Source organism: Epinephelus fuscoguttatus, linkage group LG18 (assembly GCF_011397635.1).
Source record: "Epinephelus fuscoguttatus linkage group LG18, E.fuscoguttatus.final_Chr_v1".
NCBI classification, from domain to species: domain Eukaryota; kingdom Metazoa; phylum Chordata; class Actinopteri; order Perciformes; family Serranidae; genus Epinephelus; species Epinephelus fuscoguttatus.
Genome location: NC_064769.1, coordinates 39,099,461 through 39,116,573, shown reverse-complemented (window position 1 = coordinate 39,116,573; position 17,113 = coordinate 39,099,461). Strand labels below are relative to the sequence as shown.

Genomic DNA, 17,113 nt, shown 5'->3' with positions numbered 1-17,113 from the left:
AGGAGGAGGAGGCGGCAGCACTTGTTGACGGAGAGAGGTGGGGGATGAATCACTTGATTATGCGGCGGGGGCCATGCACTCGGAAAATGAGAAGAGAGGCCTCCGCCAACACACACCCAGCTGCCTTCTGATCATCCTTTTAATAACCTGTAATATTGTGGCAGGAGGTTTCTGCCAGGCTGAACCTGATTGATGGGCTCTCCGATGAGACATTACAAGTGCAGGGTAGATTGACCAAACAACCAAACATACAAATTATTAAAAAAGGAGGGGTTACCCTCTGGACCCCGGGAGGAAAGTGACTAACCTTTAGTTAAGATGATACCATTTTCCAAGTGCAATTTATAGTCTATTGACTGGAGAAACTGTCTTTTCAGATATGCGGAAATTGTCCTACATTGCAGATGAGATCTGTCGCTTGACACCGGATTTGGGGGCCAGGGCGACAGCAAATATCACATTAGCTGCCCGGGAGCTGGAGAGATGATATCACACTGTGTCTCAGCTCTGGACAAACACAACCACATATCATCCCATCTCCCAAACAGCCTCCTCCACCGTGACACACACACACACACACACACCCTGAGTAGCAGCCCAGTATCCCCAACACTCACCTCCACAGTGGATGATTCCAAACCTCTCGCCGTACGTCCGGCGTTAATGTCCGGTGCAGATGCATGTAGAAGGTGAGGGTGTGGAGGTCGGCATGGGGGAGGGGTTCACGTTCACCGTCACACACCTGCAATTAAAGTTCACCTCTTTATCAACAGTAACCACAACCTTTACCCGATATGAAGAGTGTCGCCTGATCCTGACCATCGTTTACTGACAATAAATAACCTCGTGTTAATATCTCGTCTGCACAAGTTTTTAAATTGTGAGCACAGGATACCGATCTTTTTCAAGAATTATGTCGTCTGCATGTTATCTTGTTCGTACAAATGTTATTGTAACTGCACGTAAGTTATCTTGTTTGCATGAAAACTACCTATTCATATACAAAATATCTTGTTAACACAAAAGTTCTCTTCTGCGCGTAAATTGTGCATAAATTATCTTGTTTGCATTAAAATTACTCGTTCCCATACAGTTTATCTTGTTCACGTTATGTCAGGTTCACACTACACAATGTTTTCATCTGTTCCTACAGTCACTATGTCACATTAGGTGATTGTGGAGTCATAAAATCGTGTCGTGACTTGGCTGACAGACATGACACACTACACGATGGTTCACGACCAATCATCACTTTTCGTCTTTCGCGACGTGTGTGATGTCATCAGGTTATTCTCGTCCTATTTTCATTATTATCATTACTATTATTTCGGTCACTGTGTCTGTTCATGCTCCAGCTGAACTGTTACTGTAGTAACCAGATGGGCGGAGCTATATCTGAAGTATCGTACGCAAACTTCGCAGCCGTAGTACTGTTCCAATTCAGAGTTCGCATCCAGCCAAGAACAGTCCAAATGCCCGGATGTGAACTTGCTCTGCCCGTTCCATCAGGGATGCATCGGGAGGTGACTTCTGTGGACTTCTGACAGGTATCCCAGAATGCATTTCTCTCAAGCCAGCAGCAATGGCAGCCGTCAGTGGGAGTTTGTACTTCTGAGTCGAACTTGCCAAGTCCAAACTCCCAAGTGCACAAATCCAAACTTACCGTACTTGGTATTGAGAAACACCTTATGACAGTCACTGAATCCTCCACAGGAAGTTCCTGCAAAAGTTTCACAATAAAAGCCTTTTTAGAAAATGAAGGGATTCTCTCAGCTGAAATGATGTGGGGCTTTTAATTTGAAACAGAAACAGGAAGTGTTGAGTTTGATTCAAACTAAAACCAGAATGATAAATGGTGTGGTGTGTTTGAGATGCAGCTGGTAGCCTCTGCAGCTGTGCTGAGTAAAGGCCCAGACACTATCCGTGAGTTTGATTCCTTTATATCCTCCATTATGAAGAAAGAACATTGTTTGCTAGCTTGATGCTAATGGCAGTACTCAGCGGGTTGATAAAGTGCCTCTGCTGTTTCCTTTTTACTCTGCGTGCTAACGTCCCTACAGGAAATATCTAAAAGGCTGGGCTGTTGTTGTCTTACAGTTTCCATGGAAACAGACTGCTCTGTGTTCCTATTGGTCAAAGTGACGGCTGTGACAGGAGAAGAAAATCAAACATGCGAGACTTTAACGTTGCTTGTCGTCTACTATGACACACTACAACAGATGAAACCATGGATTATCGTGTGAGACACTTGCTGTCGTTCCTGATCCGAGCCGACACCGTACGATGCTGCACCGGGCTGTAATCAGGCTATATCGTGTAATCTGAACCAGGCATTAATGTTATCGCAACTGCACATTAGTTTTATTGTTTGCTTGAAAATTATTTGTTATCTTGTTCATGTAAATGTTGGTATTTGCACATACATGATGGAGTTTGCTAAAATGCTATCTTGCTCCCACAACGGTTATCTTGTTATCGTCTTCTCACACAAATTTTCCTGTTTGTGCAAAAGTTATCTTGTTTGCACACACGTTACGTCACGTACACAACATATAAATGTGTGCGAACAAGTTCTCTTGTTGGTACAAATTAATATCTTGTGCTTGAGGTTAGTATTCAAGTGTTCAAGATGTCATCATGAAATATGGACCTGGTTCAAAATCTAAATCTCATTCTTTACACAAAGTATTATCTTGTTCAAAATTCATATCGGCAGCACGGTAGTGCAGTGGTTAGCACTGTCGCCTCACAGCAAGAGGGTTCTTGGCTTGAACCCAGGGTGGGGGAGCCCTCTGTGTGGAGTTTGAGTTACGGGACAAAATCATATCATGAGAAAAAAGTCATCTTGTTTAGATAAGATAAGGATCTTGTTCGCAGATGTTAAAACACTGTGCACACAAGTTATTTTATTGTTGTTTATTGCAAGATATTTAAGATCAACATGTTGTGTGAATAAAATAATTCAGATCCTGTTAGTAGAAGTTGATATTTTGTGTATTTGCACGTTATGTTTTGGCACAGAGGATAAACATTAAGTTACTTTATCTTGTGCAGATGTAGAATTGTAAAAGCGCTGGCACTGGACATATTTCAGGATTTCTAGGATCGTCCGATATTGATCGGGTTGCACACACACACTCGTACACACACACATGCACACACACATGCACACACACACACACTAAGCAGCCACTTCTTCTCAGTCAGACAATCCCACTGATTAAAGGAAGAAATCAGGCTTTTTGTAAGAGAGTTTACACTCAAGTGGCGTTTCTCATTACGTCTCAGCCCGGGATGTTTTGACAGCGAGGGATCCTTCACTTGCCACTCAAGTCTATCAATGTCAGCAGCAGGGCTCAGCCACACACCCATATATTTGGATTAAACAGTCAGAGTCATTACAGCGAATGTTATTGACCTTTTAAGATACAACTTTAATAGCTTTTCTCTCCCCTCCCCGTCTGTCTGGGTGTGAAACATGGGAGGCTGCCGTGCTGATGAAGTCCCCCTCAGGGTTTGCCTGGAATTGGAATCAAATACTTTAGATCCCCTCTTCCTTGTAGGTAATGCCGCCGGCTTTGTGGCAGAGAAAGGAGAAATTAAAGGAAAAGCACACAATGAGAATGAGGAGCAGGCGATCAGGATTACCAGACAGGACACTCATTTTCCAGTGGCCAGCCAAGCTAGACAAAGCCTGAGAGTGAGAGTGAGACCGAACAGCCTCCGATTCTAACCTGCCGCATAATCTCACCCTCTGACGAGAGGAGCAGGAGGTGCTGCTGCAAACGGACAACATTAAACACATAAATAAGACTTCATAAAATAAATAACACCATACATATAACGTGTAAAATATTTAAATAAACCTGCACATATTAAAAAATTATTATCAAAACTGACTGTCAAGTGTAATATTTGTTCTGTTATTGTGACACCAAAATAAAGGGGAAATTAAATGTTAACATTTTGAATATGAGGTCAATTTAATAAAATAAAGCCAAATGTTCTCACATTTTTGGGAGATTTGAGGCAGTTATTAAAGTTTTGTGTATTTTTATTTTTATTTTGTTTCAATTTCTGTGTTTAATTCAGTTTGTAGAGAAACTCATTTGTATTTTTTTAGCATTTTATTTCATGTTTTTACAAAATATTGTAATATTTTTTCTACAGCTGTTGATAAATACATAAATAAGACATTATAAAAAAAACACTTTGTATTTAAAGACTAAAACCTGAAAATAAACCTTTATATTTTTAAATATTATCGTTACAACTGATGAATTAAATGTCGATTAGAACAAAACATAATATGTGATCTATTATTGTGACACCAAAATGAAGAGAAAATTAACTGTTTACATTTTGAATATTTGTTCAGTTTGATGAGACAAAGCCAAATTTTCTCAGATGTTTTTGGGAGATCTGAGGCACTAATTATAGTTTGGCTTATTTCTTTCATTTTTATTTTTATTTTGTTTTCATTTCTTGTGTTTAATTCACTTTCCAGAGCATGTTTGCTCATTTCAGTTTAGTTTTTATTTTTGTGTTTTAGGGGTTTTTTTGCGTTCTCCCAACTCATCAAACATGGCTGTTTTGTCTGTCGACTTTCACGTCTACAGATGAATCTCTAGGTATCGTCTTGCATCTGTTGTTGACTTTACAAGACACCATGTGACCTTCAGCCTGTTACATTCATTGTGTCTTTTTAAAATACACTTCAGTTTTCACAGGAAATGCAGTTTCTGTTTGTTAGATGCAAACATGTTGTCACGAGTGCTGCTGCTGGTCCGACCAGGCAGACATGTTTAGATACACTCTGAATTGTTGTGTCTTTTTTCTTATATATGCACGTTCCTCTGTAGCGTACGTGTTTGGTCACTCTCTCCTCTGTGGCAGGTTTACTGTGCCGGTTGCTGCAACAGGAAGTGTAAGCTGAAGTACCTGGAGAAGGAGGCTCGTGTGTGTGTCGTCTGCTTTGATACCATACACAGAGGTAAGGCCCTGCTGTGGTCTGAGCTCACACTCACCTCCACATGTTTCTGACAGATATGTGAGCAGAGATTAGTGTGCTAATGTGGAAGTATTTTCACCACTGTGGTGAGATTGTTGCAGAAATGCAGAGTAATTAAGGAGTTGTCGTTCGTCTGATGAGTTGAACGTTATTGACAAACCTCTGAAATGGGATAAAGCTGCTGTACAGGCTCCAATGATTCATGTGTGTTCATCTGGATCTTGTATTTATCTTGTTTATTTCCTTGTGCAACAACAGCACGTGGTTAGGTTTAGAAACAAACATGGTTTGGCTCAACATTCATACAGGAAGCGAACAGTGAGCTCCTGGGTGAAAGTCCACAGTTTGTTGACCACGGCTCTACAGGGACTCTCCAGCACCTCACATGAAGTTGTTACTGGCAGCGTTTCAAACTGACGCCATCTGGTGGTGTTACAAACTTGTGCTGCTCAGCGGTGTATCACACCAATGTTACAGGCGGTGTTATACCTATACTGGTGTGCCTACACTGGTATTTTTACTTACTGTGATGTCATTTCCTGGAGAATCTTCAAACACATTCAGACTGCACCGACCTGCCTCGACTCAAATCACTCATCAAAACTCATCTTTTCAAAACCTCTTCTAATGTGTGAATGATGATCGGGTGTATTTTACTGTGTTCTATTTTATCATCGCTTTTAACTAATGTAAAGTGTCTTTAATAAAATGCATTATTATTATTAGCAGTAGTGTCTGCACAACCTGAGCTAAAAGTAAAGATAAAAGTATTGAAATTCTGTCATTTTAAAAATACAATACAATCCGTCATCAGATGTAACAAAAAAAAATCCAAAAACATTTTTAAAGGTAGAAACATAAACAAAATACTTCTTAACCCTCCACAAGTTATTTGAACTCTGTACATTAATTAGTTTTTGAGATATGATCATTTTTATGAGCAGAGTGAAAAGGCGTTCTCACAGATTCATCTTTCATCCCTCTGGCACTACCGTGTATTTTCACGTGGTTTTGTGCCACATGTCGCGTCGCGCAATGATGTCATCATGAGTGCACAGTGTCATGACACGGAAGACAGAAGCCTCAGCTCTCTGGTGCTAAAAGAATGAATGCTCTTGGTGTGATGGTTTTTATTTTAGATTGATATATATAGGATTGCGCAGTAATACTGGGGAATTCCAGAGGAAATTTTGGGGCAATCATGGCAAAAGCCTATGTTTGCACAGGACGTAAGGAAACACAAGGTGACGACAAAGACAGAAGCCTCAGCTCTCTGGTGCTAAAAGAATGAATATTCTAGCTGTTGTGTTTTTTATTTTAGATCGATATAAAAAGGACAAACCAACGATCTCCGGCTGCCTTTACAGGGAAATTCCTAAGGAAAATTTCGGCATAATCATGTTAAAATACCAGGTTGGTACACGGGATGTAAGGTATGGTAACATAAGGTGACGATGTAGTGACGGGGAAGACAGAAGCCTCAGCTTTCTGCTGCAAAAACAATACATGTTGAAGCTGTTATGGTTTTTATTTTAGCCTAAAAACAGGATCAACGCCCTCCTGGGGTTGTTGGCAGGATTTTTAAAGAGTGAAAGTTGACGCTGCTGAAAGCTCCAGAAATCCCTTTAGTGCATCGCTAAGTCCAGATTATTTTGACAGGTGTGTTAAAGTTTAAACACCTGCAACGAGCGGAGCTGTCTGAGCCTCAAAATGCTTTTGTTAACCAGTTAGCTGCTGCTGCTAACACTGAGTCTTCTGAAAAAAATGAAAGTAAGTTATTTCACTTGCTTTGTTTGTACATTTTACTTTATTCACAGATTATTATTAGATTTAGTTATTTATGTTTTTATTTTGGGGATCCACGGAGGAGGAAGAGAGGAGGTGCAGCCAGATCTCAGGTGATTCAGTCTCTCCAGGTGTGTTTGTGTTCGGGGTGTGAGGTTAATATCCTGCCCTGTCTCAGCTCCTATTTATCATCTCAGGTGTGTTTAAGAGCGGCGCCGTGTGATGCACGATGACTCATATGTATTGACAATGGCCATTTGTAAATCACAGCCCAGCACGAGGTCGCAGCATAATCTCTCCTCTCACTTTATATAAGAGGAAGATAATGTGATAGAACTTTTCTAAACTCGTGACCTTTTATCGCAGACCCCCCCCCCCAGCCTCACCTGTCCAAATCAGTCTTATTGTTTTTGTGCTGGTACCTGCCCCTCTGCAGACGTCGCAGCCATGTCCTGTTATTCACTGTCTGCAGCCATCAGCCGTTTCCAATCTCACCATCAGGGAAGTCACAGCTCTTTGTACAAGTGCCTGCAGTAATTGAATTTGCTGCAGAAATAGCGGCCTGGAAAATTTCATTTTCGCTCCCGGCGGATGTGTGTGTGTGTGTGTGTGTGTGTGTGTGTGTGTGTGTGTGAGTGTGTGTGAGAGAGAGACGAGGCACATCCCCTCCTTCCTAACTGATCTATTCTCTCCTCCATTTCCCAGTCTCCATGCTTTCCCACAGACACTCGTCCCACTCCATTTTGGACTCCCGTCTTCATCACACCTCCGTCCTCTCAACCCCTCAGACCGCCATGTCTCCGGACAACCACGAGGATGTTCTGACATTATAAACATGACATTATGTTCAATGACAACGTTTTAAAAAAGTATATTCTGTATTTTATTCTCAGCCTCAAACCGACGATGAAATTCACACGTTTTAACGCAAAAATGTCAAAATAAAAAGGAGTAAAAATGTACGTATATTTATATAGATATTTGTATATATGTAGCACATGCTGTGTAGATATATATACACATCTAATTTTACCACCTATTCTCATTAATTGTAGAATACATTTTTTGTTTTTGTCTCCTTTGTGTTTATTGTCTTGGTCTTTTGTCTGTCTGTGCGTTCCTGTCTTTTCTTCTTCTTCTGTAACATGACATTATTGCAAAGATGAAAATAAAGCAAGAAAGAAAAGCTTTTAGAAAAGTCAGAAAATGTTCAGCAAAAAATAACAACATAATCTCTTTTGGCTGTTTGTGTGTTCCTGTCTTTCCTTGTTCTGTAATTTCAGAATTTCAAAGAAAAAAAAAGAGAAAAGTTAGAAAAATTATTTTGTTCAGCAGAATGAAAATAATAAAAACTGCAAACTGAATATTTTGGAGACAAAACAAGACATTTCATAACAACTGAAATTTTATGAACCAAACAATCAATCAAGTAATCGAGACGAATCTGCAGATTAATTCGTAACGTTAATAACTGTCAGCTCCAGTTTTTGTTCAGCATATTTGCAAAGAAGCAAAATGTTGACTGAACGTTTCTGTAAAACTAAATCATCATTAACGTGTAAATGTTTCAGGTTTCATTTAAGGTCACAGAAAGATGGTGGTTAAACTGGGTTTTCCTGCGACTCCAGTATAAACTCCTCTGTGTTATTATGAGACGCTCAGAGCAACGGGCGCGAGTTTATAGAGTGTGAGAGTCACTCAGGGTGGGCGCGAGGTGGGGTCCAACAAACACAGGACTTTGACCCAGCTGCTTTTTAGATCCATAAAATATCTTGGATGCGAACAGCAAACGAGCAGACGTAAGATTATGAGCTGTCCAGGTGACGTAAAGTGAACAGACAACTGGATGCCCACCACCATTCAAGGGACAATCTCATGCAGTCCAGAGACAAACTGTGTCTGAGGCCAGAGAGCGCACATTCTTTAGACAAACACAACCAGTAAAGTTTTGGTTAGAAGTTCTCACAGTAAATGAACAGCAGACTCCTGGGTGGAAGTCCACAGTTAGTTTGACCAATCCTCTGCCACTCCCACACATTTAGAGACTGTCTTGCTCTTTATACCACATTAGTTGCCGACAGTGTTAAAAACTGCCACTGACCAGTGTGAATCATACTGCAGCGAATTGTGTCTCTCTGTCTGATGTCCACCAACAGAGTGGCGGTATTAATGACTCGTGTTGCTGTCCACTGTCTCTAAAACTGATCCACCCGGTGGATATCATACCTCCACAAAGGGTTGCCTCTCTGCATCAGTCTGTGACACCAAAATCAATGACAACGTGGTGATATTTAACGACTTGGATTGTTGCCCGCTGCCTCTACAACTGATCCGCCCAGTGCGTGTCATACCACGGTGAAGGGTGCCTCTGTGCGTCGATCTCTGAGCTGATGTCCACTAACGAAATAGTGTTTTTTGACGACTTGGGCTGCTGCCGGCTTCCTCCAAAACTGACTCACCAGGTGTGCATCATACTGCCACAAAAGGTGCCTCTGTGTGTCGGTCTGTGACGCTGAAATCACTGATAAAGTGGCGGCATTTGAGGGTTGGGTTATTTCCCGCTGCTTTTACAACTTGACGTTCCCAGGTGCGTATCATACCATCGCAAAGGGTTTCTCTCTGCGTCTGTGTCTGACGCCAACGTCCACGGACTTGGGTCGTTGCCCGCTTCCTACAAAACTGACGCACACGGTGGATGTCATACCTCCATTGACGGTTGCTTCTTTGCGTCTGTCTGTGACGCCCGGATCACTGGCAAAGTGGCAGTATTTGACAACTTGGTTTGTTGCCCACTGCTTTTAAAACTGACGCACCTGGTGTGTATTACACTGCCACGAAGGGTTCCTCTCTGCGTCTGTGTCTGACCCCAATGTCCACTGACAAAACGGCAGTTTTCGACAACTTGGGTTGCTGACTGCTTCCTCCAAAATTGATGCGCCAGGTGTGTTTAATACAGCCGTGAGGACTTCCTCTTTCTGTTGATCTCTGACGGCAGTGTCCACTGACAAAATGGTGGTTTGGGGTTTCTGCACGCTGCCTCTAAAACTGATGCACTGCGTGCGTATCATACCGCCCCTGTGCGTTGGTCTGTGACGCTGAAACCACTGACAAAACGTCTGTATTTAACGTGCTGCATCATTTTAAACAGGAGCTCATTGACGGGCCTCCAAACACTCCACCCCCCTCATCCCGTCCAAAACCCTGCTGACCACTGGCGATCTCTGTCAGCATAACTCTGATGCACACACAGGGGTGGGGGGGAGGAGAGCGGCTTCTTGTCACGGTGGCAATTTTCTCCTAAATACCTTCCACAAATAATGGTTTTCAGAATGAGCATTAACAGGGTTGATTACGCGAAATGGCCCTTTTAATTTACAGCGGGCTTCTATTGATCACAGGAGTGCAGATTAAAGCGTTCAATGAAGCCAGTGATGAGGTATTAAGCAGCTGGAGCCCCCCGGGGGCCCGAGGGGATCGGGGGAGGCCGGCCGGGGCTCTGCCTGTGTACAGTTATTCCCGTGTAATGAAGTGCCTCTATGCAGCGGCATGGAGCCCCGGCAGGAAAAATAGATTGAAGATGATGAGCTCTTCAAAGTCATTTCTTGCTCTCTCATTCCACCTCATGCCCGGTGTCTCCTGTCCCGCCGTCCCCGCTCCCGAAAATGCCTCGGATTTACTTAGCCGGCTGGACCGATGCAATTTTTATGACCTTATTGCTTTTTTACCATGGTAATAGTTTTGAATCAATTTATCAATCTGCAGGAGCCATCAGGCATGTTGCCCTCAAAGATCAAGTCCAGGTCATTCCATCATTGCACTCCGGAGCACTGAGATGGAAAGGCAGGAGGAAAAAAACACACCACCGCCCCCCCATCACTGCCACGGGCCATATGAGAATGCTCCTCAAACAGCTTAGCAAACATGCTCTCACCAGTTTAACCCCTCATCCAAAACCCCCACCATCACGCTGTCTTTAAGAGCACAGAGCAGGGATTTCTTATTATCTATCGCCTCGTGATGGAGACTTGGAGAGGGGGATAGAGAGGCACCGCCACAATAAGAGCCTCTCCACTTTCAGAGGAGTGTGTGTATGTGTGTGTGTGTGTGTGTGTGTGTGTGTGTGTGTGTGTGCCAAAAACACAGCAGCTCTCTTAATTCTGCTCTGGCATGAATGTGCTCTCCTAATCAAATGCTACCGGTTTAAGTAAATTCACATAAATCTGGGGGAGCGCTCCTCCTCGGAGTTTGTTTTATATTTTCTGGATTGATTTCCTGTTTAACTCGTTTTCAAATCAATAACAGATTGAAGAGGACAATTTATTCCAGGGATTAATATGTTTAAATGAGCGTTACGGCTCTACTGTCCTTTGTTTGGCTTCAGCAAATGTCAATTAATGTTCCATATCCCCGGTGAGATCAGGCCTGAGAGCTTTCATTCAATTAGGCTGAATTATCTGAGGCTCTGTCTACTGTACGCCACATAATGCTAAATCAGTAATGTGATAATGGCGGCGTGGCTTTGTTTCACATAACTGCATGGACGCAAGGCTGCGGGCTGAATGTTAAACGTTATCTTTTTAAATGTTATTTTTAACCAAAATCATTTCACATGAAGCAGAGCGTCCTTTAATGTGTGACACAAAACATCTACTATGAAAAATACTGTATATTATCCATCTGACTGATTAATGTAAAATTAATTTGACTTTTTAGAAACATCAAACAATAATTAAGTTTAGTTTTACAATCAAAAAGCAGAGGATGACGGTCTCCTGGTTAAAGAGAAAAAGGATAATGTTGGTTTATGTCGTGAAGAAGATTACAGCAAAACTCCAACTGAAAACCAAAATATTAATGGAGAGCCTTTCCTCCAATTAATTGAATTGATCTGATTTAATTCTGCTCGTCAACAGGATCATCTCCTCTGTTTGAGAGTCAAGTTAAATAAATAAAAAAACAAACTAGGGAGGATTTGCAGCCTTTTTTTAAAGCACTAAACAGTTTAAATGTGTTGTTATTTACTAAAGAATCACACTGAGGTTCGGTTCAGGTGTTCCTGTTCAGAGGCTGCAGCTGATCGATCAGACGTCCGACCACCGCAGCAGGAAACTGAAACTTAACGTCTGAAAAATATCTGCAGCTCTGTTTAAACACCTAGAAAGAAAAGACGATGAGAGAGCCACGCGTCTCTCTAAAGATTAATACACGCTTATATTTCAACAAAGGACTTCTCTTTCACCAAAATCCAGCTTCAGCAGAAACATGTCGAAAACAACTCGTCACATCCAAGTAGCAACCTCTGCTTAGAGTCAACGCCATAGCCTGACGTGCACCTCCTCAGAAATGTAACTCCACAGTGTCACAGTGACGCAGACCTCCTGTCTGTCTCTGTGAGCTGAAACCATTTCCCTCAGTGGAAACAAAGCTTTCATTTACTTTAATTTCACAGATAAGAAACAATAAATTGTGAAGACAATAAAGCCTCCACACACTGTGTGTGATTTATCCTGGCTGAAATATGAGCAGAGGAAATCTCTGCTAGCTGCTAGGCTAATTTATACAATGTAAAATGCCATAGGCTTGTGCTAATAACGTTAACATGTTGTATTTGTGGGGAAAATGTGTCCAGATAAAGACAAGTGTTTGTCTGTGAATGCTGCGAGTTATAGTGAAGCTGATTTGTGTTTGAAACTGTCTCTATTAAGCCATGTTTAATGTGTGTTTAATATGTGTTTAGAATCAACTAAACTTTACAGCACTTCACAAAAACCCACCGCCGACTAAAACCTGCAGATCCTCCAAAGTTCCACTTAAGGCTCCAAAAGTGAGTCGGTCCCCAAAGACCCCCACGTTAAAACTTTACAGCAGAAATAAACATGTTTATAAACTAGTGCAAAAACAGTTTTGCCCTCTGTAGCTTATATAAAATGGTCACTCCTGGCTCCAAAAATCCAACATGGTGATGGCCAAAACGTCAAACTCAAAACGGGAGTCAACAAACCAAGGGATGGCTAAATCCACGTGGAGATGTCGAGTGTTCTGTTTTTCTGGTAAGTACATTTTGAATGCTTTCAGCCTGTTTTTTGCTAGCAAAAATTAGCATTATCACATTTAACTATAGCTATAAATTAGGGGTTCTAATTCAGAATTTTTTTATTTTTTTTTTGTGACCAATAGCTGACCCTCGTTAAGATATCGTTAACTGTCAACCGTGTTTATCATGACACTACTGCTGTGGGATTGTGAGCTCCCCGCCAAGGATGTAGGGTTACACTCACCTTGCACACATACGGTGACAGGGCTATCTTATCTAACTTTTATTAGGAACGTTTTGTTTTTATTGTTGTAAGCCTGTTTTTTGCTAGCACTTAGCATTACCACAGTTAACCATAGCTGTAAATAAACTGTGCTAACCAAGCTATTAACTAGCATTAGGATTAGCTCAACCGTCTCATCCAAATATGGTTACTTCTCACTCCAAAATACATGGCAACAGCCAAACTGCCAAACTGGAGGCTTCGTCTGTATCAGGTGTTTAGTTTTTCTGTGGAGAACACTTTGTTTTAATTGTTTCAAGCCTGTTTTTCACTAGAAAATTAGCATTAGCAATATCACAGTTAACCATAGTTGTAAATAAACCATGCTAACCAAGCTAGCGTTAGGGTTACCCTACGCTCTCGTCCAAATATGGTGACCTCTAGTTCCAAATGTCTAAGACAGCGACTGCCAAAATGCCAAACTCAAGGCTTCAAAATGGAGTCCACCTCATAGTGGCTACATCCAGTATTTTATACAGTCTTTGAGCACATCTTATTTAGCTTCAGACAAACTGCAGTTTATTTACATCTTTAGTTTTGGTTAATAAAATGCTAAATTTAAAAACTGCAGTGACGCGAACTTTTGTAATGACAATGCTAACATGCTAACATTACATTAGGTATAATGTTTACCATGTTCACTATCTTAGTTTGGTGTGTTAGCATGCTAGCATTAGCTAATTAGCAATGAACACAGAGTCCAGCTGAGGCTGATGAATGTCATTAGTTCTGCAGGTATTTGGTCTTGAAAATGTTGACCTGATGATGGCGCTAGAGAAAAAGTCAGAGGATCACTTAAGTTATTAAAGTTCATCCCATAACAGTTGTTTAGAGACTGATAGTAGAGTGACGCTGTTAGCATGGCTACAAACAAATGAAAATCAGATGACAGATTATGAACTGCACATTAATGACATGATGAAGTATTTAGTTGGACGTGAACATAAAATCTAAAATTAAATTCAAACTAATCTCTTAAATGTTTGTTTTGTGTTCATGTCCTTCATGCTTGTAACTGGCTCATCTCGCGGCCCTCTGAACGTCCTTCAGACTCTCACCAGCTGCTCAGTTCAGACATACTTCTGCTGAGCTTTAAATCGACGCTCCATCAGACCCGTCCTGCACGAGATCTCCTCCTGTGGGTTTATTTAGTCTGGAATATTTCCACCCTGGGCCTGTTATTCCCACATGGATCCTGGTCCTGCTACAGTAACACGGGACAGACACCAGCGGCCCCTCGGGGGGGGGGAGGGTAACCAGACTGCAGCGGGCCAGGGAACGCTTATTAAATTACTTGAAACCTTTATGTCGTGATCAATAGCAATGTGTTTATTTTCCTGCATAGTGTTATTCATTAGAAATTCAGAGAGCCTTAAAGAGGCTCATTAGGGGGAGATGTGTGGAGCAGGGAGGAGCAGGGAGGAGCAGGGAGACACTGCCTGGCAGATGGTTTCACAGGACACTAAATATAGAGTCTGTATGGAGCCTGTGTGTGTGAGCCCCCCCCCATCTCTATAATACAAACACACATTCAGACAATGAGGCGTTCGGCTTCTTGTTGTTTTGAGCCGTGTTAGCAGTTCTATTAATGTTGGTCTCCAGTTTATGTCAGACTGAAATATCTCGACAACTATTCCCTCGTTCATGGTTCTAAGAGGATGTTTCCTACTGACTTTGGTTATCCTCTGATGTTTCATCTAGCGCCACCATGAGGTTCACGTGGTGTTTTGCTCAAAGCAGTGCACAGATCTGTTCACATGGCTGCAGACTCTCAGGACCCTTTCATAATGTATCTTGTCTGGTCCAGATGTTTGGACTTTACAGTTTGATCCGAACCAGGTGTTACAGGTGTGAAAACACCACGGTCCGGACCAAACAGCCGAACTTTCTGACGAAAAGAGGTGGTAACAGTCCAGATCAAACCAAACCACGGTTTGTTTTGTTTGTTTTTTCGGGTGGTTCTGACTTTTTGGACCAATTAATGGGAGTTTCGCCAAGCTGTTGTCAGGACCGGACAGGATGTAGGTGATGACAACGATACAGGTGTTGGTGACAAGATGTAGGTGTTCATGAAAGGATGAAGGCCATGGTTACAAAATGTACGTGTTGACAACAGGATGCAGGTAATAAAGACAGGATGTAGGTGTTCATGACAGGATGAAGGCTATAACAACAGAATGTAGGTGATGACCTCAAGATGAAGATGATATCAGCAGGAAGTAGGTGATTATGACAGGATATAGGCAATGATTACAAGATGGAAGTGATGACGGCAGGATGTAGGTGATGAGAAGAAGACGTAGGTCTTGACAACAGAATGTAGGTGATAATGACAGGATGTAGGTCTTGACAACAAGACGTAGGTGCTGAAAGCAGGATGTAGGTGATGACGACAAGATGTACGTGATGAACACAGGACGTAGGCAATGACAACAGTTTGTAGGTGATGATGACTAGACGCAGGTGTTGAAAGGAGGATGTAGGTGATAATGACAGGATGTAGGTGATAATGACAGGATGTAGGTGTTGAAAACAGAACGTAGGCAATGACCACAGGATGTAGGTGATAACGGCAGGATGCAGGTGATGATGACAGGATGTGGGTCTTGACAACAAGATGTAGGTGATGAGAACAAGACGTGGGTAACGACGACAAGATGTAGGTGATAATGACTGGATGTAGGTGTTGACAACAGGATGTACGTGATGAACACAGGATGTAGGCAATGACAACAGGATGTATGTACTGATGACAGGAGGTAGGCCACTATTACAAGATGGAGGTGATGAGTACAGGATGAAGGATGACATTCTTAAATTACGTTTAATGACAACGTTTTTAAAATTCAAATGAACAGCGTACATTAGTTTCAGATCTGACAGGATGTGGACTCTGATCTCATAGACGTGCTCCACACCTTACTTTGAACGTGTCTACATAAAGGACACATCACTTCCTGTATTGGCGCTGGATGTAAATCTCCAGCTGCAGAATCGTCCAATGGGAGCGACACCAGGCCGTCACACACTTACACACACTGACCTTGTCCAGGTGAGACCCTCGTGTTTGATATGGACCAGTGGGAAGTTTGGTATCAAAGGTTGCCAGATATGATCCTCATTAGCTCCCACAGCTGAATTCATCTGCTTCCTGTAACAGCGGCTCAGCCCGGCCTCGCGTCTCCTCCCCGTTCAGCGCCTCCTAATATATTGAAATACTATGCAACATGCTTAAGTAATAGATGAGAGCAATCACAGTCGGGGCGTATGATTGATTATTTGATGACACTTTCTTGTAGTTTTTAACTCATCCTGTACCTGTGTGTGTGTGTGTGGCCTCGTGGGTATTGAACATGGAACACAGTAATGGGTTCATGAGGCCATATGTGATGAATATTTAAAATGTAACTTACATGCAACTGTGTCAAGGGCACGGACTAAATTATTAGTTTAGCATCAGTGTGAAGACGAGTCCATAAACAAATCCATCTCTCTTTGTCAGGCTGATGTTTGAAGTGATTGTTTTCACTGCAGATCGCTCACAGTAAATATAAATAACACGTTATATTCTGCTGGTTTACATGATGAACAAAACATATTCTGTATGCTGGTGGTTCCCAACCTGAGGGTGGAGATTCCTACAAGGGATCGCAGAGAAAATCTGATAAGAGCCAGAATTAAAGAATATTTAGGTTATTTCTACAACAGCAGAAGTCGGTCAATAGAGGGCGCACGTCCAGCATCTCTGAGCCACAAATCTTCATTCAATCAGGGGACTGTTTTCAGCAGCGGATTAATCCATATTTGATGCAGTAGGTATGAAGATTTGTGGCAGAAGAATGGTGTATGTGGAATTGAATCAAAGTAAACTACAGTGTGTTCATGTTACACATGACATTCGCCGTCCATGTTTGTTTTGGTAGAAGAACATGTGACATTTGGCGTCCATGTTTATTCTGGTACGAGGACATGTGACAGTTGGTGTCGATGATTGTTTTTG

General features: G+C 42.0%; 1 long non-coding RNA gene across 1 annotated transcript in view; it reads right to left on the bottom strand.

Annotated features, from left to right (window-relative positions):
• Positions 1-393: 393 nt before the first annotated feature.
• LOC125906250 (uncharacterized) overlaps positions 394-17,113 on the bottom strand; it is a 173,500-nt gene continuing 156,780 nt past the window's right edge. The window contains exons 2-3 of the long non-coding RNA XR_007451762.1: positions 618-742; positions 394-475 (exon numbers count right to left, since the gene is read on the bottom strand). This is a non-coding gene — a long non-coding RNA (uncharacterized LOC125906250). The remainder of the gene's footprint in view (positions 476-617; positions 743-17,113) is intronic.